Below are 25,411 nucleotides of genomic sequence, written 5' to 3' on the forward strand. Positions count from 1 at the left end.
ATGTTTTGCTACTGACTGCCCCCTCTCCTGCTCTACCCTCCCTTCATTTACCCTTCCCTCCTTATCTTCTTCCCCTCCTACTTTCCTGTAGGGTTAAATAGATTACTCTTTCCAATGGGGTATGTATGTTATTCCATCCTTGAGCCCACCCTGATGAGGTTAAGGCCTTTGAGCTAATTCTGTTTTCTAAATTTTTCTTCCTCCCTGCCTCCTCAACTCTCCTTATGAAATCAAGCAATTCAATATACGTCATACATGTGGTGTTATGCAGAACATCTTCACTTTCCTCGAAAGTGTTTTGCTTTTTACAACTCCCTCCCCAAAACTTCCCTTCCCTCCTTCCTCTCTTCTCCCCACCCATCTCCTTTTCCTCCCACTTTTCCTCAGGGCAAAAATATATTACTATACCCACTTGAGTATGTATGTTATTCTCTCTTTAAGCCAATTCTGATGATAATGAGGTTCACTCACTCCCCCACTCCTTCCTCCTTTCCCCTCCCCTTCATAAGTTTTTTTTCTTATTTCCTTCCTGTGAGCTACCTCTCCCCATTCCACCTCTCCCCTTCTCCCTCTCCCAGTCTATTCCTCCTACCCCTCAACTGTATTTTAAAGATGTCATCATGGGTTAGCTAGGTGGCACAGTGGACAAAGCACCAACCCTGGGCCCAGGAGGCCCAGAGCCCAAATCTGGCCCCAGACACTTAACAACCCACACTGTTTGCTCCACAAAGAACAAGGATACACAAAAAATGCTTTACAAATACCATCCCTTCATATTCAGTTCAGATCTGTGTCCTCTGTGTATTCCTTACTGAAAAAGTTCTCATGAGTTGGAAGTATTATTTTCTAATGTATGATTGTAAACAGTTTAACCTTTTAATGTTCCTCAAGATTTCGTTTTGCTGTTTATTTTTTTATGATTTGTGTTTGAAAGTCAAAATTTCTATTCAGTTCAGGTCTTTTGATCACAAATGCCTCAAAGTCCTCTTTTTCATTGAAGTCCCATTTTTTCCTTCGAAAGATTATACGCCATTTTGCTGGGTATCTGATTTTTGGCTGTAGTCCCAGTTCCTTTGCCCTCTGGAATATCATATTCAGTGCCCTCTGGTCCTTTAGTGTAGATGCTGCTAGATCTTGCTTTATCCTTATTGGAGCTCCACAGTAATCGAATTCCTTTTTTCTAGCTGCTTGCAATATTTTCTCCTTGACCTGGGAGTTCTGGAATTTGGCTATAATATTCCTGGAGGTTTTCCTTTTAGGATCTCTTTCAGGAGGTGATTGGTGGATTCTTTCAATGTCTATTTTAGCTTCTGCTTCTAGAATATCAGTGCAATTTTCCCTCACAATCTCTTGGAGGATGGTGTCTAAGATCTTGTTTTGGTCATGGTTTTCAGGCAGTCCAATGATTTTCAAATTATCTCTCCTGGATTTATTTTCCAGGTCAGCTATTTTTCCAAGGAGATAGTTCATATTGCCCTTTATTTTTTCATTCAATTGAATTTGCTTTACCGTGTCTTGGTTTTTCATAAGGCCACTAGCTTCCATTTGTTCAATCCTAATTCTTAGGCAATTATTTTCACCAGACAGTTTTTATCTCCTTTTCCATTTGACTTTTCAAACTGTTGACTTTTTTCTCATGACTCTCCTGCATCTCTCTCATTTCTCTTTCCATTCTTTCCTCCACCTCTCTACATCTTCCTTCTATCTCTCCTACTTTCTCTTTAAAGTCCCTTTTGAGAGCTTCCATGGCCTGAGACCTGTTCATATTTTTCTTGGAAGCTTTGGATGTAGGGGCCCTGTGATTGATTTCCTCATCTGATGGTGTCCCTTGGTTTTTCATGTCTCTGAAGAAACTTTCTATAATTCGGAACTTTCTTTGCTTGCTCATCTTCTACTTGACTTTAAACTCTCCACTGGGGGGCCCTGCTTCTTGGCTATACTATTGTTCCCAGCTTCAGAGGGTCCCAGGTGTTTTGGTTTGAGGGAGGGCAAGTTTTACTCTCCCCTGGCCTGTTCTCTGGTCCTGAAGATAACCTCAAGTCTACTTACTAAACAACCAACCAGCAAAGCTTTCTGTTTTGTGGTTCTTAGCTTTGATTAGCCTTTTCCCCTCCCCCACCTGGGCCTCCCACCACTCAGGATTTCTTCCTGGTTCCCTGCTGGGGTGGTACATCCAAAGTCCTCCCTAGGTCCTGCTGATACCCCTGCACTTTCCCCCCTAGCCAGCTGTTCAGCCCTCTCACCCGACTGCATGCTTAGTTCCAGACGATGCTGGTGATGTAGCTTATTCAGAGGCTCTAGGGTGAATTCCTCCTGTGTGGTTTGCCTGGGGTCTCTGGGGTTGGACTTTACTCATAGCCCAGCACAGCCCCCTGTAATCTATCTATAACTGGAAAATAATCTCAGCCTTTATTTTTCTGGGTTTTTCTGCTCCAGGGTTTTTTTATTGCTGTTTTTGGGGTAATTGCACAGGAACTCTGTGTATTTAATGTCTTTCCTCTGCCATCTTGGCTCCACCCCTAGTCCAATGATTCTTAAATTATTTCTCTTTGATCTGTTTTCCAGGTCTTTTATTTTTGAAATATGATATGCTATAGTTTCTTCTGGTTTTTCAATATTTTACCTTTGTTTTCATAAATTTTGTTTTCTTATGGTGTCATTATTTTTTCCCTATTCTAATTTTCATGCACACTATTCCTTAGTTAAGGTTTTGTACCTCTTATATCAATCATTAATCTCTTTCTAAGTCTCTCCTCAATAGCTCTCATGTATTTTCCAATTATTTTCTCATTTGATTTAGTTGCATTTATAATACCACTTTAAATTATTTTTTTAAATCTTGTTTCATTTATACTATGAATTATTTCTTTTTTCTTGATTTTTTTGCTGGGCAATGAGGGTTAAGTGACTTGCCTAGGGTTGCACAGCTAGTGTCAAGTGTCTGAGGTCAGATTTGAACTTAGGTCCTCCTGAATCCAGGGTCGGTGCTTTATCCACTGCACCACCTAGCTTCCCCCTATACTATGAATTCTAACTGATCTTATAGGCAAGATGTTTGTGTTGAGACTTTGCCTGTAGGTGTTTTGGAGTTGTTCTCTTCTGGGTTTGTGTCTTGGGCATCTCTGACCACATAATATTTTTTAAAATTTGGTATGTTTATTTGTTTGTTTTTCCTGTTCTCTGTTCTGTGTGACTTGGCTTTGCTCACCTAGCTATATGTTCTTTAGAGGCTGAGTCTGATCCTGATTCCTATAGGAGTCCCATCCCCACTCTATGCAAATCCTTTTCTAGATGAGGGACTGAATCTATGATCTGTTCTGAATGATATGTATCTCTGGGTGCTTAGTCCACATTGAATCCATGCTCCAGGTCCCAAATTATTGTCCCATGCCAGTGGCTGAGCCTCATGTCCACTCTGGGCTGGCATAGCTAGGAATTCTAGATACTCCTCTAGGTGAGCACTTATTGGTCTGGACCTAGGGACTGATTCTATAAACAGATCTGGGCAATAGATGGATCCTATGTTACTGCTCTAGCTTAGGAACTCTGGGTGCTAAGTCTGTAACGCCAGTGCACCCCTGTTCCACAGTTTCTATCTTGGTCTCTTGCCCATAGATCAAATTTGTGATCTTGGCCTGGAAAAATGGCCCAGCATAATTTCTCCTTTGATTTTCCATTGATAACTCAGTCTGGCATTCTTATCATATTGTTGGAGCAGCTATAGAGCAAGCTGGGCTGTACTGCTTCTTCTTATTCTGCCATCTTGGTTGGTTTCATACTGGTGCAATTGTATGTTTGAATTCTTCTCCAGAAATCCCTGGGAGACCTCCTCCCCTGTTTGGTATTTAATCAAGGCCTTCTATTTATTTTGCTTGTTCTTCACATGCATGGGATGTGGTTTACTCATTTTGTCTTTCCATCTTTCCTTTGACTGAAGCATCACCATCCACTACTAGGAAATGAGAATGTTTCTTGCTAACAACCAGTATGTGCTTCTCTCCCTGCAACATATGGAGATCTTTTTTTTTTTTTCAAAAGGCTCAGTTGGTCAGGTGAACAGCTGGGGCTTAGCACTCTTATGAATAAGCAGCAATAACTCTGATAAAGTGAGCTTAAGGAGAAAGCTTAACTACTTTGATGCAAGGATAGGATCTTTCTCCATCCTTAGCAGCCTCCACCTCCCGGATTTATTTTTCCTACTTTTGTACATTTGATGCTGAGATGGGAGATAGCTTTGATTTAGGGGGAAATTCCCCTTTTTGGTTTTATGGGAATTCTATCCCTTACCAAATAGATGTACTATGATGAAATTGTCTACAGTGCAAGTTCTTGTAAAATGAATCATGTGTTCCCATTGCTTTTCATTGTAAAAGGAGAGATATATTCCCAAGAAAGAAAAATATCCCTCATTTAACTGAGTGGAACACTTTTGGTGATGAAAGAGTGATGGAGGTTGTGGGGTATGTGGAAGGTGGTGGTAGTAATAAACCATTTAGTGAGTAGCCAGATGGGAGTGATTATCTAGTACTTTCAGAATTCTGCAGCATATATAGGCATTTCCCCAATCTCTGAATCTGTCTTTTGTCTTTGAGTCCTGTCCTTCATCTGATTAACTGCCCCTCACTAGCCTTGTCCCACCCTGGTTGCAGAATTTTATGGTTCTCTCTTCTTTTTTCCTGGGATTTACAATGCCTAACAAAAATTAGGCTGTAATAACATTTATCCAATAGTTGCTTCCAACTTAGATGCTATTAATGCCCACTCTGAAATTTCCTGAGGTTCAAGACTGCAGTTTCTCTAAAACTTACTAACACTCTATTTTATAGCTTCTATTTAAAATAATTTTCTTTTTACTCTTTCCCATGGTGTGTAATTTTTTAAAAATGAGATATGGGTATAGAGAAGTATGTGAAGACCAATATAAACTGATGCAAAGTGAAATGTGTAAAACCAGGAAAACAATATGCTCAATGACTACAAAATGTAAGTGGAATGACAACCACAACAACACAATCAAAATTGAATTCTTCCATATTTAATTAACTGAGCTTGGCCCCAAAGAAGAGGTCTGAGAAGGCAGCATCCTCTGATCCTTTGTGATTACGGGTATGACACACATCACATAACATCAAATTAATGTATAGTGGAAATATCCAGGCCTTGGCAAGATTTCCAAAGGCTCCCATTTCTGCTTTTACTGACCTAGACTCCACTCTTGATCTATTTCTACCCTTCTTTACCCCACCAGGAAATATTCAAGCACCATAGGCATGAACATCGATCCATGAAAGGCAAATTTCCTTCTGAAAAAATATTCCTCTGAATCTCTGAAAAATGGTTCATGCTCATACAGGGGTAAATGTCACTATTCAATCACTAACTTTTAATAATCCCTCCAACTATGGGCTTTCAAAACATATTTTATACAATTTCTACAAGTTCATATAGTTTGGTTATTTCAATCGTGTCTGACCCTTCATGACTCCATTTGGGGTTTTCTTGGTGAAGATACTGGAGTGTTTTGCCATTATTTTACACATGAGGAAACTGAGGTAAACAGACTTAAGTGGTTTGCCTGGGGTCAGAGAGCTAGTAAGTCTCTGAGGCAAGATTTGAACTTAGGAAAATGAGTCTTCTGACTTCAGGCCTGGTGCTCTGTCTACTGCACCATGGAGCTGCCCATTCGCATGTCTAGCTCACTTTAAGGTTTACAAGGTCCTTTAGAAACAGTAACTCTCTGACAAAGTTGATGGAAGTATTATTATTCCCACTTTACAGCTGAAGAAACTGAGGCTCAGAGAAATTAACTGATTTGTCCAACATCACATGGTTAACTTAGTTTGGGGGCTATCACTCAGAAAACCTGCATCCTTTTACTCCAAGTGAATTATTTTTCCCATGGCCCTATAGAAAGGAAAGCTTACTGTGACTCTTTCAGCCTATGCTTTTCCCCCAAAACATTCTAATATTTTTTTAAATGGTGAATTGTTCTGAGGAAGTCCCATACAAATGAACTTTTACAAGAAAAAAAATCATTTAGAGATCCTATGGTAAAACAAAGCAGTTTCATTCATTAATAGTCCATGACAATATCCCATTTCATACCCCAACTCTTTTGCTACTCTGAGTGAATGTAGATTGTCTCCCCCCCCTTTTGCCCCCTTGGGGCAATGAGGGTTAAGTGACTTGCCCAGGGTCATACAGCTAGTAAGTTTCATGTGCCTGAGGCAGGATTTGAACTCAGGTCCTCCGGAATCCAGGGCCAGTGCTTTATCCACTGTGCTGCCTAGCTGCCCCCGAATGTATATTGTCTTAAAAGTGAAAAACCAAAGATACATGTAAATCATAGGACATAAAAATGCTCTTCTTTAAAGGAAACTTTATGCCTTAGAAACAATCTTTTGGTCACAACTTTTTTTCTCCTCTCCTCAATCATAAAGCAGCTAGATGGCACAGTGAGTACAGTGTGAGAACTGGAGACAAGAAAACTTGAGTTCAAATCTGGATTCAGACACTTAATAGTTGTGTGACCCTAGGCAAAACATTTAAAATCTGCTTGTCTCAGATATTTGTGGCCTTGGTGTCCAGTGTAACAACTGAAATAAATCTAGACAAATGGTACCATTCTTCATGAATGCAAAAGATATTACTAAACCATGGTCATTAGGATATGTGTTGAGTTATTTTTTTCTAGTAGGGCTTATGGGTGATGTTGAGATAGCCATTTTTTCTTAGCCAGTTCTTTCTAGTGACCTTTGGCATATATTTTTGAGGTAGATGACCAAGATGAGAGGTAACAATGCAAAGTTAACTGGCTTGAAGGGAGATGAAAGTGATGACCTTGGCCTAGATATGACTGTGCTTTAACCAGCTGAACTAATGGACTACAGACAGGTACTGAATGACTGAGAATAAGTAGCAAAGAATTACATCATCTATAGAAGGCCATTTCCAAAGTCATCCTAATTTCTTTGCGCACAGACTACAATAGCAGGCAAACTTCTCATTGGTGAGTTTCAAGATGAATGTTTAACATAGTTATGCATTTTTCATAGGACAATAACTGGCAGACCTTCATTCTGTTGTCTCTCCTGGGCTGAGTTATTTGCATAGTGATTTTGAGTCCAGTCTCAGAGGAAATTGACAAATGACTATCAGAGTGTCTGGGTTTTGCCCATGCAGAGTCTTCCATGCAGATCCAGACATTCTATCTTCAAAAATCCCTGAACAGAATCTAGTATTCCACTCTCATTTATTAACCCTTTGAGGTGACATTTCTTCTCTGATCTAAATATGTCTATTCAGAAACATTGGTAAATTATTTTTCTTCTTTTGTCCTTTTCATTGCTCTCTTCCCTATTTGTCTCCCCCCTGCCCCCATCTTTGGGAAAATTATAAAATTACAAAAAGTCTATTTTACAGTAACATTGCAGTGTACTGAAATGGTTTATGTGCATTGCATTGATGAATTTTCTCATTGCTATTTTCCTAAGTTTCTACAAATGAAGAGAGTGAGCTGTCCCCCCAGTTGATATCTGTCTTTGTTCATTGATCAATTCTGACAGTACCTTTGCAAAGGAGCTCTGCCCCAAAGCCGATCTGACACAAATCAAGGGACTCTTCAGCTACTTTGCTTGTCATGGTGATGAATTTGGCTGGTTTTCAGTTTCCTGTGATACAGATCTCTAGACCATGAGACCCAGACTATGGCTCAGAAGGCAGCATTAGCATGAGAGGGATAGGGATTGATTCACATCTCATCCTGATTTCCATTTACTAGGCATAGATCCAGACCTTTTGAGTCTGAGTTCATAGGATCACAGCTTTAGAGGTAGAAGGAAAATTATAGGTTATCCAACCATTAACCTCTTCATTTTGCAGATAAGGAAACTGAGGCTCAGAGATGGGAAGTGCTTCATCTAAGATTACACAAGTACTAAGTAGCAGAAGTTAGATTTGAACCTAGGTCCTCTGACTTTAAATACTCTGACCTGCACCTCAAATTGAAGACAAAAGATTCAAATGTATTTCTTTTTAATGCAATGGCTATGTGTTTCTGAAAAGTTTCAGAACTAATTTTTAAAACTCAATTCTGTTTTTCCATTCATTTCCATTTTCATACCAGATACAATTTTCATTTCTTATTGATGTTAGCTAGACAGTGGCTCTCTAAGTTTCAGCTTCCCATGGTTTTCTTTCTCCAATCTCAGTCATTCATTCAAGTAGTTGGATTTATTATATGTCACAGAGCTGGAAAAGAACTTAGAGTGATTACCTAGTCCAAAGTTTATCAAGTGGAATGTACTCCTCCAGTACACAGCATGAGATGGGTGAGGGGGTTGAGTAGTAGTAATGAAAATTATTGAATATTTTAATAAAACTCCCACCTAAACATATCTACCTTCCCTCCCCTCCCCTTCCCTTCCTTTCCTTTATCTCAGATAAGTTGGCCCCTCCTTAAGCAACCTAGTTGTGCCCTCCCCTCCCAGATGACCATATTAGTGCCCAATTTAGTGCAGACACTTGAGTAGCATAGCCCACTAGAGGCTCAGAACTTCCAATTTCAAGAAATCTGTCACCCTCAGCCTCTCCAGTGGTTGGAATTACAGACATAAGCCTCTATTCCTAGGTCCCCATCCACATTTTTCAATGAAAAATGTTCAAATCAAGTAAACATAAGTGAAGATAACAATGCATTTTCTCCCATTGCCAACAAGCAAAGCACCACAATTACTCAATATGATATAGGCAAATGAGGTCAAATTTGAGTTGTCATATATCAGATCTTGAAATAGCTAAATATTCCACCATCACCGTTAGTCCCCATAGGTTCATGATATAGAAGTGGTGTAGTATTATGCTGCTTGCTTCATTTGAACATGAAGTGTTTAAATTCAAAGCAAAGCTATCTTTATATGGATTTTTTTAAAAAAAGTATCACAATATCCATTAATAGTTCTCAAAAATCATGCATTTTGGTAAGTGTAATAAAAGAACTGATTTCCAAAAACAAAAGAAAAGAAATCCTTTAAAAATTGAAATAACCACAGAATGGTTACTATTAAAGCTCCTATCTTTTCCCTTTCAACTCTATTGGGTTGATAGAACATAAGCTATTATTATCCTCATTTTGTAGATGGAGAAATTAATGCCCAGAAAAACTCTGTACTTTATTTTATTCAAGGTCACCTTACTAGTTAATAGAGGAGATAGAATTAGAATTTTTGAGTTCAAATTATTAAATCTATCCATTAGATTACATTGCCTGACAATTAGCTAGCTATTAGCTGGTTTCACAAATATGACCTGAACATGTATATTACTAAGTCTTTAACTTTTTTGTAAGGCAATTGGGGTTAAGTGACTTGCGCAGGGTCACACAGCTAGCAAGTGTCAAGCTTCTCAAGCTGGATTTGAACTCAGGTCCTCCTGAATCCAGGGCTGGTGCTCTATCCACTGCATCATCTAGCTGCCCTGTATTTATTTCTTTAAATTGTTAACTTGATGGTGTGGGGGAGAGCTTGTTCTTGGCAATAAGAACTACCAAACTGAAGATGGACAAAGTGGGAGCATAAGCATAAGGGAGTTTTTGACAATTCTATGACAGCAAGTTACTAACTAAGGGTTGATGCCTTTCTCTCCTCCTACTTTGCAAAACATGAAAGCTATTGGCACCTGGAATCATATATTCAAGTGGGGGCATTTGGAGAGTAATGAAAAGTACACCAAATTTAGTGTCAAGGAACAAGTATTCAAATCCTCTCTCAAGTACTACCTATGAAACATTGAGTAAGTTCTTTAATCAATTCAACCTTGGGGTCCTTATCTAGAAAATGAAGGGATAGGCATTACATGCAAGTCTTTTTCTCTACATTCATACCCCATGAATTCACTAAAATTTGGTTAAGATAGTTCTATTTTCTTGGTGGGCATATCTTTAAGAATAGAGATGTTAGAACTTGAGTCAATCAAAAAAGATTTATTAGACACTTACTATGTCCAAAGCACTCCCTTGCAGATGTTGTGCATTCTAGTAAAACTTGGCTATCTTCTGCCTCCTCCACGCCACACTAAAGATGTCATATGGTTTCTTCTCCCTTTATACCTTTGCTCATGTTCATTTTTTCCCTATGGGTAGAACATACTCCTCCTTCTTCTTTACCTGCATCTTATCCAGGTTTTGAGACTAAGTTAAATGTCATGTCCTCCATGAATCCTTCCTTGATTCCCTCCATCAGTCACAATATTCTTCCTTGAGCCTCACATAGCCCAGAATCACAGCTTCTCAGAGTAGGAAGGTAATTTGAAGATCATTTATTCTAACTCCTATGTAAAGGAGAATCCACTAGAGACACAGACCTTTCTGACAAGTGGTTACCCAGTTACCACTTGAAGATCTTCACACCAAGTGGGGAGCCCCCTACCTCTTTGGGTAGCCTTGTCCATTTTGGAAGGCATTTAATTGTTGGGGTTTATTTTGTCCTTTCAACTAAAACGTTTCTTTCTTTGACCTCTACCCAAGGCTCCTGGTTCTAATCCTTAAGGCCAAGAAGAACAAATCTAATCCCTCTTCAAGGTATAATGCTATATTTACTTGAACACAACTATTTTGTCCTCCACCCCTTAAATGTTCACGTTCATAACAGTCTAAGTTTCCTCAGTTGTTCCTTAGATATCATAGTATCCAGTCTCCTTACTACCTCAGTTGCTTTTCTCTGGATGTGCTCTTTCTTCTCAAAACTGAAAGAAATATTCCAGATCTGGTCAGATGAGGACAGGGTGGAGCAGGGCTCTCAACTCCTTCATTCTGGACACTATGCACTCAGTATAATTCAAGATTACACTAATTTATTTTTTTTAACTATGTTCCCCTATGGACATATATTGGCTTTACGGTATATTCAGAGCCCCAAATCTTTTTTATTAAAAACTGTTGTCTAGGGGCAGCTAGGTGGTGCAGTGGATAGAACACTGGCCCTGGATTCAGGAGGACCTGAGTTCAAATCCAGCCTCAGACACTTGGCACTTACTAGCTGTGTGACCCTGGGCAAGTCACTTAACCCTCATTGCCCTGCAAACACACACACACACACACACACACACACACAAACCCAAAACCTGTTGTCTGGTCACACCTTCCTCATGCTTGAAGCTTCATGAGAGCAGAAAATTTAAAATTTCTGTCTCCCACACGTGGTAAAAGCAGTGTCTAAACTCCTCCTCCCATGCAAGTTAGGGCAAGATTTTTGTTTGTTTGTTTGTTTTTTCCTTGAATGATATTGAAGCTATCCTTGAGATTAGATTGGTTGAGGAGTTAAAGGCTCAGGTTTCTGAAGTTACTTCCTGGTCTCAAAAGTATAAAATAGCTTCAAGAAAGTCCAGGTCGTCTATGATGCCTTAGGTTGGTAGAAAATGATGGGCAAGTCAGGCAAGAGAGCTTTATTCAGCAAAATCAATTGGAGGGGTCCTCAATGTCTATCCTTGTGGCACTATAACTAAGTAATTCTCCTTTTGTTCATTGTCAAATGATTTCTGAGTGTTTCATTTGTTTCAATCTTGAACACAATCTTCCAGGAACTGGGCTGAGTTAAGACCAGCCCAGAATATGCATAGTGCCTAGCATAATGTTCCACAGAGAACATGTTCTCTATACAGATTTGTTGAATGAATGAATGAATGAATGAATGAACGAATGAATGAATGAATTAGGTAGGTGGGTAGTTTGTGGTGGTTTCATAAGCAATGTGAGCCCAGTTGCTCTACCCATGCAGCTGCTTTTTAGACTGCTTTGCACCTGAGACCTTGCTCCAGGAGGCATCAGTAAAGGATGAGAGTTGCTGCCTGATGTCCATGATTCCAGCTGTATGTCTGCATCATTATTTTTTTTGGGGGGGGGCAGGGCAACGAGGGTTGAGTGACTTGCCCAGGGTCACACAGCTAGTAAGTGTCAAGTGTCTGAGGCTGGATTTGAACTCAGGTTCTCCTGAATCCAGGGCCAGTGCCACCTAGCTGTCCCCTTTTTGACTTCTTATACCCTGTGTTCCCAGAACTAGAGCTCTACTACATCTCAGCTCTGGGGGATCCTCCCTGAAAACCCCAAACTGCTTAATGGTAGTGACTGACTGTACAAGGACCATGGTGTAGCAGAAAGGATAGTGGGTTCTAGTCTCCATTGTGTTACTAACCAGCCGTGTGTACTTGAGCAGGTCATATGACCTCCAGGTCCTTTAGTTTCCTTGCCTCTGCAAGATGAGGGAGCTGGACCAGATAATATCCCTCCACTCTCTACCCTTCTATAACTCTATGACCTGGGGGTAGGACAGATGAAGGATGGCAGCATAGACTGCGTTCCCTTGAAAGGAATCGGAGACTGCAAGAGGCGAGTGAAGGAAAGAACCCTAGGTCAGATGCCAAGCCAACAGAATGAGGCACTTGACAAGCTGTCAGTTTTACTCAAGGACCCCAACCAGGAAGCCAGGGACAGCACCATGTGGAACAATTTGATGGGTCTTAGGACATGCCAGCTCCAGTCTCCCTCTGGAGGAGTGACCCCATTTGTTTTCTTAAGATTATTAAACCCTCCTAAGTCCCCTTAAGCCCAGCCTGTGATTGAAAGTGACAAATGGAGGCTGCCCTATTTAAAAACTGCCACTTCCCATTAGCAAAGGTATCAACTCAAGTGGGGGAAGATTTTACTGATGCATTTGAATACTTGGTCATACAGGGATGAACAAGCATCCATGAAGACAGAGGTGAGAGAGGAGACCAAAGGATTGCTTAGGGAGAACTTTCTCCCTCTCCCTTTATGCTGGCTCACAGGAAAATTTAGAAGCCTGGAAGTGTTCATCACAGCCATTGCATTCATCTACAAGGGCAATGGAAAGTGGAAGGCTAGCTAAGAACCTAGTAGAGGCAATGTCATGCAGTGGAAAGAAAATTTGGATTTAGAATCGGAAAACCTGGGTTCAAATCCTTTCTTTACCTCATACTACCTAGGGAACCATGTTGTTTCAATTTTCTAAGCCTCACTTCCTCTTGAGTCCTCCTTGGACTGGATGACCTCCAAGGTCACTTAGAACCATTATAGGCCATTATAGGATCATTAATTGGCCTAATTTAAATATTGTTGTGTTGCAGGGGATGAGGAGGCCCAAGGAGAGACAAGGAGACAAGGTACAGTGGTGGGTGGAGCAGTCAGAACACATTTATTGATTAATTTTGCCATCTTATATGGGTGTGGTTTGTGGCACCCCAAAATAATTACAACAATAACATCAAAGATTACAAATCAAAGATCTCCATAACAAGTATAATAATAATGGGAAAGTCTGAAATATTTTCAGAATTACCAAAATGTGACAGCCACACAACGTGAGCACATGCTATTGAAAAAACGGCACAGATAGACTTATTTCATGCAGGGTTGTCACAAACCTCGATGATCAGAAATGCAATATGTATGAAGTACAATAGAGTGAAGCATAATAAAATGAGGTGTGCCTGTATAGGACTAGTCTTGGACTGTATCCTCTTCTTGAGTTAGAGAAAATGGTTATGGCCTACTACGATGACAACAAAGCTAATATAAATGTTATCACTTTAAGGTTTGTGAAGCGGTTTACAGAAATTTCATTTGAGCCTCACAAGAACCCTGAGATGTAAGTGCTGCTATTATTCACATTTTACACATAAGGAAACCGAGGCAGAGGTTAGATGACTCGCCCAAGGTCACATAGTTAGTATGTGTCTGATGCTGGATTTGAACTCTATCTCCAGGTCTAGTACTCTATTCATATCACCTCCAACACCAGTTTGTCTATATATGAAATCTTAGCTATCTGCATGACCCAATCTTGTTGAATGGCTGCATGTACATACATGCATACATGCATGTATGTGTGTATGTTGTTGTTCAGCTGTTTCAGTGCTGTCCAACTCTTTGTGACCTTATTTGGAGTTTTCTTGGCACAGATACTGGAGTGGTTTGCCATTTCCTCCTGTAAGGAATTAATTGTGATTTGGGGTTTCCATGACCACATCTTTGCTTCATTATGGTCAGACTGAAAATATGTAATCTTGAAAGCCAGGCAGCTTCAGTGTCAGGAAGTGATATTTGCTCGTGGGACTTTTCAATCAAAGTTGTCAGCCAATTAGCTTAGGGCTGTGTGTGTGTGGACGGCCCTGTTTCCAGGGAGGCTTCTGGGAGGAGGAAGGGGTGAGGTGTGTTTTTTTGCCCAGGAGAGAGAGTTGGATGGGCTTGTGGTGGACCTTTGGACCGAGCCAGGAGAGAGTGCACAGCTGATTCTCCTTGGAAATACAGATTCCAGGTGGTGGTGATTTTCTCATTGTCCCTAGCTCTATTAACTTCACTTGTGTTGTAAATTTTGTTCCCATTAATAAAACCTGATTTGTTTGTGGAAAAGAGGCTGTTAATCTCCTTTCTTATCAGTCTGAGTGAAATAACTAAAGAAAAGGCAGTGTGGAAGAGAGGAAACTCCCCCATTATTTCCTGAACCCCAATACTACAGTGAGCCGCTCAAATAACTCTCCCCATCCTAAATTTGTCCCTTACACTTCTCCAACTCATTTTACAGGTGAGGAAACTGAGACAAACAGTGAATTTGCTAGGGTCACACAGCTAATAAGTGTCTAAAGCCAGATTTGAATACAATTCTTCTTGATTCCAGGCCTGGTGTTCTATCCACTGTGCCATCTTGGTTCCCATATATGTGTTTGTGTGTGTGTGTATGTATGTATGTATGTATATGTATATATACTACCATGAGCAATAAGAGGACTTACCGTATTTACTTCCATTTCCTCATATATATTTATATATGTGTGGGTATGTGTATATGCATATATATGTATATTTATATATGACATCTTGATTAATGAGAGGAGGAGGATTATTTTATCATTACTAATTCACATTTCTACAGCAAAACCCTTTCTTAACACTAGCCCTATTAGGGAAATATTATCCCCATTCTACAGATGAGGACATTGATTCTCAGAGAGGCTGAGTGACTTGTTCATGGTCACTGAGCTAATAAAGGGCAGAGCTGAGATTTAAATTTAGGGCTTCCTGACTTTGAGTTCATTACTCAATTTACATCCTGTTGATCTGTCCCCTAAACTGGGCATCATCCCTTAGAAGGTCTGAAGACTTGTGGAGGTCTCTAAACTGACAGGACAAGAAATGACAGAAAGACTGCATCTGTGAATATAGATGTGACATTTCCTGGCTTCAGGAAGGAAACAAACAGATATGGGCAAAGAAAAGGAGACAGCTTAGAGTTTGACTAAGTCATTCATTCATTAATGTAATGAATAGGGCTCATAATATACAAGGCCCTATGCCTACAGCATATCATAGACTCAAAAGATTGGCAGAACAGCTGGTTGTAGACTCCAGAACATTACAACTGGGAGGAGACCTTTATAGATCTAATAAAACTCCATTTCACAGATGAGAAAATGGAGGCTCACAAGGAATTATCACTTGTGGTCAGGTAAGTATGCAGTAAAAGAGCTAGAATTAGACCCCACATCTCCGGGCTTTAAGGTCAGTACTCTTAAGCATTAGACTTGTTCCACTTAGGCCCAGAGGGCAGAACCAAACAGTAATGGGGGGTAGGAGTTGAAAAGAAGCAAATATAGGCTTTATATCAGGTGGGGAAATTTAAAGAAAACAAACACACAAACGTCCTAACAATTAGAACCGTCCAAAAGCACAATGGGCTGCTTGAGTAGTGGGATCCCTCTGTTTGGAGGTCATCAAGTAGTGGCTGGATAATTGCTTGTTCAATTTGTGATGGCTGAGGATTCTTTCCTTGAATGAATTGCCCAAGACACACTGATTCTACTACCTCTCTACTTCAGGCCCTCGCTCCTGGACCAATGACTCACACTACTCTCAGACCATTGCAAAAACCTGCTGGTTGGTCTCCCTTACTCGAGTTCAGTCTTTTCTCTACTTTAGTCCATCTTCTATCCAGCAGTCAAACTGACTTTTTCCAAAGCACAGATATGATTATGTCACTAGTCTATTCAACAAAGTCTCCATTACCCCCTGGATCAAATATAAAACCCCATTTGGCATTCAAAGTTATTTGTAACTTTGCCCCCTTGTACCTTTCCAATCATCCTTTATTCCCTCTCTTCTCTTTTCCTCCTCACACGCCACGTACTTTGCAATCCAGTAATATTGACCTCCTTACTATTCCTTAAATAAGATACACCATCTTCTCAACCCCTCACATTTTCATTGACTGTCCTCCATGCCTGGTATTTTCTTCCTGACATCTCAATCTCTTGGCCTTGCTGGCCTCTTTCAAGGCCTGCCTGAAATGCCAATTCCCACAAGAAGCCTTTCCTGAACCTCCTTAATTCTAGGCCTTCCTTTTAATATTATCTCCCATACATCCTGTACAATAGCTGGTTTGAATATAGTTATTTTCATATTACCTCTCTTGTTAGCCTGTGGGTTCCTTGAGTGCAGCAATCATTTTTCAGTTGTTTTTTTAATCTTCAGAACTCAACACTCCAAGAAAAATACGAATTGGTCTCAGGCCATAGAGGTGCACAAAAAGGACTTTGAAGATAAAATTAGAGAGGTAGAGGAAAAAATGGAAAGAGAAATGAGTGTGATGCAGGAAAGACATGAGAAAAAAGTCAACAGTGTGAAAAGTCAAATGGAAAAGGAGGTACGAAAGCTCTCTGATGAAAATAATTGCCTAAGAATTAAGATTGAACAAATGGAAGACAGTGACTTTATGAGAAACCAAGACACAATAAAGCAAATCCAAATGAATAAAAAAATAGAGGGCAATGTGAAATATCTTCTGGGAAAAACTGCCGACCTGGAAAATAGGTCCAGGAGAGATAATTTGAAAATTATTGGTCTACCTGAAAACCATGATCAAGGAAAGAGCTTAGACACCATCTTCCAAGATATTCTCAGGGAAAATTGCCCTGAAATTCTAGAAGAAGAAGCTAAAGTAGAAATTGAAAGAATCCACCGATCACCTCCAGAAAGAGATCCCAAAAAGAAAACTCCTAGGAATATTATAGCCAAATTCCAGAGCTCACAGGTCAATGAGAAAATATTGAGAGCTGCCAAAAAGAAAGAATTCAAGTACTGTGGAGCCCCAGTCAGGATAGCACAAGATCTAGCACCTTCTACATTAAAGGACTGGAGGGCATGGAATATGATATTCCAAAGGGCAAAGGAAATGGGATTACAACCAAGAATCACCTACCCAGAAAAACTCAGCATTATCTTTCAGCGGAAAAAAATGGGACTTCAATGAAAAAGAAGACTTTCACATATTTATGATGAAAAGACCTGAACTGAATGGCAAATTTGACTTTCAAATACAAGACCCTAGAGAACCATAAAAAAATTGAAGCTGGGGGACATACCTGGGGTCATACAGTGGGCGACTGTCTTGTGTCTGAGGCTGGGTTTTGGCTGGGATCCCCCTGGGTCCAGGGGTGATGTTTTGTCCACTGTCACTTAGCTAGATGATAACATCTTTAGGGTTAAATTGAGGGGTAAAGGGAATTCACTGGGGGAGGGGGAAGGGCAGAAGCGAAATCCTACATGAAAGTAACAGGAAAAGACTTATGGAGTGGGGGACGAGATGGGAGAGGAGTGGGGCAGTAAATGAATTTTACACTCATCAGAAAAAGATCAAAGATCTTAACCTCATCAGAGCTGCCTCAAGGAGGAACTAATAGACACACACAACTGGGTGGAGTAATCTATTTAATCTGGGCAGTAAATGATCCTAACACTCATCAAAATTGGCTCAAAGACCTCAATCTCATTAGAATTGGCTCAAGGAGGGAATAATATACACACTCAATAGGGTGGAGTAATCTCTATAACCCTGCAGGAAAATAGGAGGTGAAAGGGATAAAGATAGAAGGGCAAAAGAAGGAAGGGCAGAGTAGGGGAGGGGACAGACAGAAGCAAATCCCTTTGGAAGAGTGATAGGATGAAAGAAGATGGATAATAGAATAAATATCATGGGGAAGGGAATAGAATGGAAGGGAAACAGTTAACAATAGTAATCATGAAAAAGAGAAAAGGGGGAAATATTGTACAAAAAATATTTATAGCAACTCTTGGTGGAGGCTAAGAATTGAGAATCAAGGGAATGTCCATCAATTGAGGAATGATGGGAAAAGTTGTGTTATATGATTGTAGTGGAATGGGCTTGGGCTACAGGAAATGACAAACAGGATGATCCCCGAAAAACCTTGAAAGACTAAGGAACATTGATGTACAGTGAAGTGAGCAGAGCTGAGAGGACATTGTGCATAGTGACAGCAGTATTGTTCAATGAGTAATTGTGAATGACTTAACTACTCTCAGCAATGCAATGATCCAAGACAATCCCAAGGAACTAATGAGGAAGCTTACTATGCACCCCTATAGAAAGGATTGATAAAAAGAACACTTGTGGATTGTACATATATAATTTATTGCGATCTTGTGGAGGGGGGAGGAAAGGGAAGGAGGGAGGGAGAGAGAAAAATTTAGAACTCTAAATCTTAAGAAAATGAATGTTGAAAACTACCCTTACATGTAAATGGAATATAAAAAATAAATAGTTTTTGAAAGAAAAAAAAGAACTCAACACAATGCACTTAATATATGTTTGTTGACTGATCTACTCATTGCTGGTAGCCCTTCCAGCTCTTAAGATCTATGATTCTTCCCTGGAGTCAAATTAAGCCACAGATACTTACTAGCTGTGTGATCCTGGGCAAGTTACTTAACACTGATTGCAGCCTCTCCCCCCCAAAAAAACCACAACCCACCAAACAAATAAATATATAATTCTTTCCCCTCAACTGCACTAAATTGATGAAACCCAGCTTCAAATAAGGTGCATTAGCCATCTCATTAGTAAAGAGTAAAGCAAGCAAGGAAAGAGCAAAAAGGAATCTGTAATCAGGGCACAGGTGGTGTCTTCTTGAGCAAAGATATAGAAATAATAACAAATGGCAAACCATCCTCAATTCCAGGGGTATGCTAAAATGTTTAACAATTGGCTCTCCAAAAAAATGCATACATGACTCTTTTAATTTACATTATTAGCATTTTCTTCATTACTTTCTCCTCTATACAATCAACAAGACATTAAATCAAGTCCTGATTTGTAGCATTTTCAGATTTGTGAGGTATAAATGTTCACACTGAAAATTTAACAATCAGTTCTTGTGAACCAATTTGAGCTGGCTCCAGCACACCCCTGCCTACATCAGGACAATCTCCACTTGTGCATAGCAGAAGAAAGAATGTCATTTTGCACAGCACCCATTCCAACCAAATACAGATAGCAATAATAAATATCATCGTATTCAAACTCACAAGCCTCTGGACATACACTCCAAATATTTCCAATTTGGTAAAAATCTTTCAGGGCTTGTCCACTGTTAGTATAACTTTCAAAACCTCTGGGTTACCTCCACGGAATGGCTAGGCATCAGAAGGTGATCGAGACTCATTATATCAGGTCTTTTCACCCATGAGTAAGAATATAAAGATAAATATGGTAGAATGACGGGATTAATATCTATGAATGTAGCCTCTGACTCCGAAGGTATTTTACCAACCCAACTTTAGCTTTATTTATCACTCCTAAATTAGCATATATATGAACCCTTGGAAAGATAAGATGTTGTTCTATGGGCAAAATCCAAGAAACTGGTTAAGGGGAGATGAAGATCATGGTCAGATTGCAGATTACATGCCTATAAATACTTACAAAATACTTATAAGTACTTATAAAAGTATACTTTTTGTTTGTTTTTTGCTGGGTAATGAGGGTTAAGTGACTTGCCCAGGGTCACACAGCTAGTAAGTGTGAACTGTCTGAGGCCGGATTTAAACTCAGGTCCTCCTGAATTCAGGCCTGGTGCTTTATCCACTGTGCCACCTAGCTGCCCCAAAAGTATACTTTTATAAGAAATACTTATAAAAGATACACTTATATGTATACATGCAATGTAATGAATGTACACACATATACACCTGCATGCATGCATTGTATATATATAGTATCTAGCTAGACTGTCATGTGCCTATATGCATGCATGTGTGCATATATGTACTGTATTTACAGGCATTTGCATGTGTACAAGTATGTGTATAGGTGTATACATGTATCTGTATACATGTATTATACAGGTGCTTTTATCTTTATACATGTGTATACAAATTTGTATACAGATACATTTATCTGTGTGTTATATAAATAAATATAATATATTATATAAATAAATATAATATTAGTAAAATATATTATAAATATAATATTAATATAATATAATATAATAATTAGTAAAATAGAAATAAGTATATAATTATATTTTTATTTTGTGAAATACAAATTTAACTATTTATTTATGAATGATACATATGGAGTAGAGGGAATATAACCTTTCATGAAAAAGCACTATAAGCTGTTGGAGCAGGAAAGGTCAGCTATAGAAGGTGACATTTGAGCTGAGTCTTCAAGAAAACCAGGCATCCTAAGCGGTAGCGACGGGGAGGCATTCCAGGCATAGGGAACAGCCCGTGCAAAAGCATAGATATAGGGGACTCCATGCCATTTATGTCCGGGTCCTTCCATAAATCCTGCATATGGAACTTCTATAAAAGACTAGAGGCCTTCGACCAATGCTTTTAATATTTCACAGAGCCCAGTAACAGTAATCTGTTATCTCTCACTCTAGCAGCATGGCATCTTCTAATAATACAGATCTTTGCTGGACTTCTTCAGAGATGCAGGCGCTGGTGTATTGACTGTATAGATCATTGACTCACAGAACATAGATGAAGAGTTGGAATGGACCTAATATACCATCTAGTTCAAAACCCTTTTATTTTGCAGACGAGGAAACTAAGGCCCAGATTGGTCAGGTTACTTGCCCACAGTGAACTGTACCGATGGTACATCGGTAGCATCATGCACATTGCACATAAAGGCCAGAGGATCTTTTCCACTATCTCCAGGTGCAGCAGCATACTGTAAGTGCAGATGTTTGAAAATGCAGCCAGGCCCCGAATCCCTGGCCTCTGAGGAGAGTGACAGCCCCACTCTGCACTCAGTTGGTGCAGAGGCTTGGCTCTTCTTACAGGGGGAATCTTTGCTGTCGGTTACATGAGGCAAGGAGCCTTTGATTACAGCAGAGGGCTGCATTTTTCAACTTTGATCTTTTATAAATAAGGCCAGGGAACACCCGGGAGAACACTTTACATTTTAAAGGCATGAAGTTGACTCCTCTCTCTGGCTCACCTGCAGAGCTGCTTTCCCCTCACAGTTCATCCCTCAAGCAAAAATGGGCCCCTCAGCAGCCTGGCTGAGACCCAGCAAAAGCAGACAGCTCCAGAGGTGGGGGTCCCCAACCAGAGCCCTGGAGCCAAGTCTGACACCCATCTTCCTCCTGCCTTCTGCCCCCCCACAAAGCTGAGGGAGAGCATCCGCTACTTAAGAGTAGCAGAGCCAGAGTGACAATTGAGAAAATAAGCATCTCTTCCATTTATATGCTGCCTTATAATTTCTATAACAATCTCACTTCCTTTTTTATCATTTAGTCCTTGCGACATCCCTGTGAGATAAAGCATGTCAGATAATATGAACTCCATTTTGTAGATGGGACTAACTGAGGCAGAGAGAAATGATCAGTTGAGATTGCACAGCATTTTGATGACAGATTGTGCCTAGAACACCTTTGGTTCCTGGTTGAGTCATTTGTAATGTGTGATACTGTTGTAGCGTCATAACTAGAAAGGTCAAATGAATAATTCAGCTGGGTTTGGGGTACACAATTAAAGGGGGAGAGGTGCAGTGACCAGCAAGTCCTGAGACTATGAAAATCCTACAGAGGCTCAGACTTTGTACCTTTTATGACCATGTTGTTTCATAAATCACTTACCTTTTCTGGATCTCAGTTTTCTCATCTGTAAAATGAAAGAGTTGGACTGAAATCTCTTCTAGCTAAAAGATGCCACAATTCTTGGCCAAAGAAATAACCTAGACTTTCCAGCAAGAAGATATTTTAGGAGATTAGAATCATTTTTCTATGACTACAAATTTACTGTGGGGGCTCCTGGCAAACTCACTGGCCCAGAGCATCCCTCTGTAACTTTCTTTCCAGTTGTTCAAAGTAGCCACACTCTGTCCCTCTCTAGACATTATGGGGTTCATTCACTGATTCATTGATTCATTAATTTAATTAATTAATTTATCTATTTAATTCATTCATCCATTTATTTATTTATTCTTCTGTTTATTTATTTATTCAGCTTCTCATTTATTCATTCTTTCATTCATTTATTTTTATTTCTTTTTACTTCTTTAATGTTTTTTTTAAAGGATAAGAATGAGGGAGGAAGCCAGGGCTTTATTCCCATGGCCTGAAGTTTTCTGCCACCATTACCACTAAGAGGTAGCTTCAGGCTCTTTGATCTAAAAATTCCATCATCTTCCACTCAGGATCTTCCTCCTAAGCAGGTAAAGCCATGGTCATTGACCAGAGAAAATATCATTGTCATGTCACCACAAACTCTAGAATAAATGCCTTTCCTTTATCACAGAATCATAATACTGGAAAGTCAACCAATCAATAGGTTAATCTTTATTAAGAGCCTATTATATGGCAGATATTAAGCACTGAGAATACAAGAAGAGGCAAAAGACAGTCCCTGCCTTCAAGGAGCCTACAGTCCAATGGGGGAGACAACATACAAAGAAATATATAAGAAGCAAGCTATATATACAGGATAAATGGGAAATAACAGAGGGAAGGCATTGGAATGAAGAGGACTTGGGAAGGGCTCCCAAACCAGAACTTTTTTCCCACTTCTTCATCCCTTTCATGTGATCATCTGCTCCTACTCATTACTACCCATCCCCTTCAATACCCTCTCATTACTATACAGTAGGGAGGTATATCTCATTACTGTATCCTAGAGTAGACCCAGTGTGCCCTGGTACTGCCTGGAGCAAGCTTTATCACTAGCTTATCACTTAGGACAACAAGTAGGGTCAAGGGTGATGCTTACCCCCAGGGTGTGCAGATACTTGAAAGTACACCCAGCCTATGCTCTGTATACATCTATAGTCCTGAGAGAGAACTAACTATAAGTTTGGAAGAGCCTGGCAAGCTGCTTCCTGTACAAAAGAGATTTTCCCATAATCAGGATCAATGATGTTGGAGGAGTCATAAATGTATAATTTAGTTCCACCTGTCACCCATACCTCCTTACCTGCCCTCTCCCCCACCCAACCCCACCCTGAGCTCCACCTTCCTAGAACCTTGGCCCAGCCTTCTCTCACTCTGCTGCTTCCCACCTGTCGCTTTGCCTAAGGGAAACCAAACAGTGGGCAGAACCAGACTCACCTGCCCACCTGGGAAAGCTGACTGATAGAGCCCTCAACAATCACTTTGGGTTGGAGGGGGAGTACCTTCCCAGGAATAAAGTTTACAACCTTAAGGAAATAATCTACCTCCTTTGAGTCCTCTTAAGACACCTGGAATCACTGAACAGCTGTGCTCTTCTTGTAGCAGCATTCACTGAGAGGTAGCTGCTTGTGGTCCTGGCACAACTGGATGGCAGGTACCCAGGGCTAAGCAATCTTAATTGGTGAGTGAGGGAACTCAAACCCAACTAGCTGGGTTCTATATCTAGCTGGCTTCTGATGACCAGCAGAGCCCACCTAGTCATTCATCCCAGTGCTCTTTCAATCTATATTGTCACTCCACACTTATGTCCTTCTTTCTACCTCTTGTTTTGGGTCAGCAACCCAGGACAAAACAATTGACCACACTGTGGATCAACTCACCATGTCAGCATCTGCACAGATGCTCAGTCACTTCCCTGGCCTCCTTTACCCTATGTTTATTATTGCCCCTATTAGAACAGAAGTTCTCTGAGGACACTTGTATATTTGTATCCCCAGTGCCTAGTTAGTATACTTCCTGGCCCATGGTAAGTGCTGAGTAAATGCTTTTTCATTCATTCATCCATCTACCCATCCATTCATTTATTCACCTCCACACCTTTCTACACATTTGCTACATAAGGGCTGAATTCATATTTGTTATCTTACAGGCAGTAGGAGTGACTGAGTGTCTGATGACTGTGTCTAGTGGTTTGGACTTACAGAGATATACCTCCCTCAACACCAGTTGTGGCATTGGATACCAGAGTCCTGAACCTGGAGTCAGGAAGACTTGAGCTCAAATTCTGCCTTACACATTTACTAGTGTGACCTTGAGTAAGTCACTTAACTTCTGCATGCCTCAATTTCCTAAATTATAAAATGGAGATAATAATAAGACCCACTTCTCAGAGTTGTTGTGAAGATAACATGAAATAATATTTGTAAGGCCTTCCCTAATCCCTCTAATTTCAGTGACTTCCCTCTGTTAATTATTTGCTATTTATCCTGTATATAGCTTGCTTTGTGTATATTTGCTTGCATGTTGTCTTCCCCATTAGATTGTAAGCCCCTTTAGGGTAAGGCCTGTCTTTTTGGTGTCCCCAGCATTAGCACGGTACCTGGCCCACAGTAGTAAGTATTTAATGTTTATTGACTGATATCGATTGATTGAAGTATTTTTAAAACCTTATGCTATGGCTATAGCTATATAAATTCTAGCTATCATCTTCATCATCATGGTAAGGTCATGGAAAAAAGTCAATAAGGATTTATTAAGTACCTCCATAGTAGGTACCTCAGGGGCAGGGGAACAGTATTGACTCGTATGTCCAATATTTGCTGCCCTTAGCAAATCAGCTAAGGGATTACACTTGGTACTTTTGTCCATAACTCCAATTCTGGAGTCCTGGGGAGTTTCAAACATTGCCCTTCCAAGTGCTATTCCTAGTACGTCAAACTAAAAAGGCTCAAACAGTCAAGTCATCTCATTCGAACTGTCTTTAGGGAGAGCCCAGGCATGCCACAGCTGGTGGGCCTAAAGATCATAGTTTCCCCCCAATATAGAGTTATGCATATTCAACAAAGAACAATTTACAAGGGTTATCATAAATCATTGCTTGCTTACTACTTTAAAAGGGTCTGTCCCAAGCCAGGTACAGAAAAAAGGAGCGGGGGGTGGGATTGGAAGAGTAAAAAAACCACCTAATTAACATAAATGAAAAATAAAGAAAAAACTGAGCTTCCCTTTTAGAGAGAGAAAAACTGCAATCCCAAATGAGCTCCCAGAACACACAGGGATCTCCCCATAATATTTAGGGATAAGAAGTCAACAAATGCTCATTAATTGACTCAAGCTCAGGGGATAAACCAAACTGTCTTGGGTGAAAATTCTTCCATTATTACATTCATCACATAGGATAATGCAACTACAAGTCCACACAAAA

This window comes from Dromiciops gliroides, chromosome 4 (genome assembly GCF_019393635.1).
Source record: "Dromiciops gliroides isolate mDroGli1 chromosome 4, mDroGli1.pri, whole genome shotgun sequence".
Taxonomy (NCBI): Eukaryota; Metazoa; Chordata; class Mammalia; order Microbiotheria; family Microbiotheriidae; genus Dromiciops; species Dromiciops gliroides.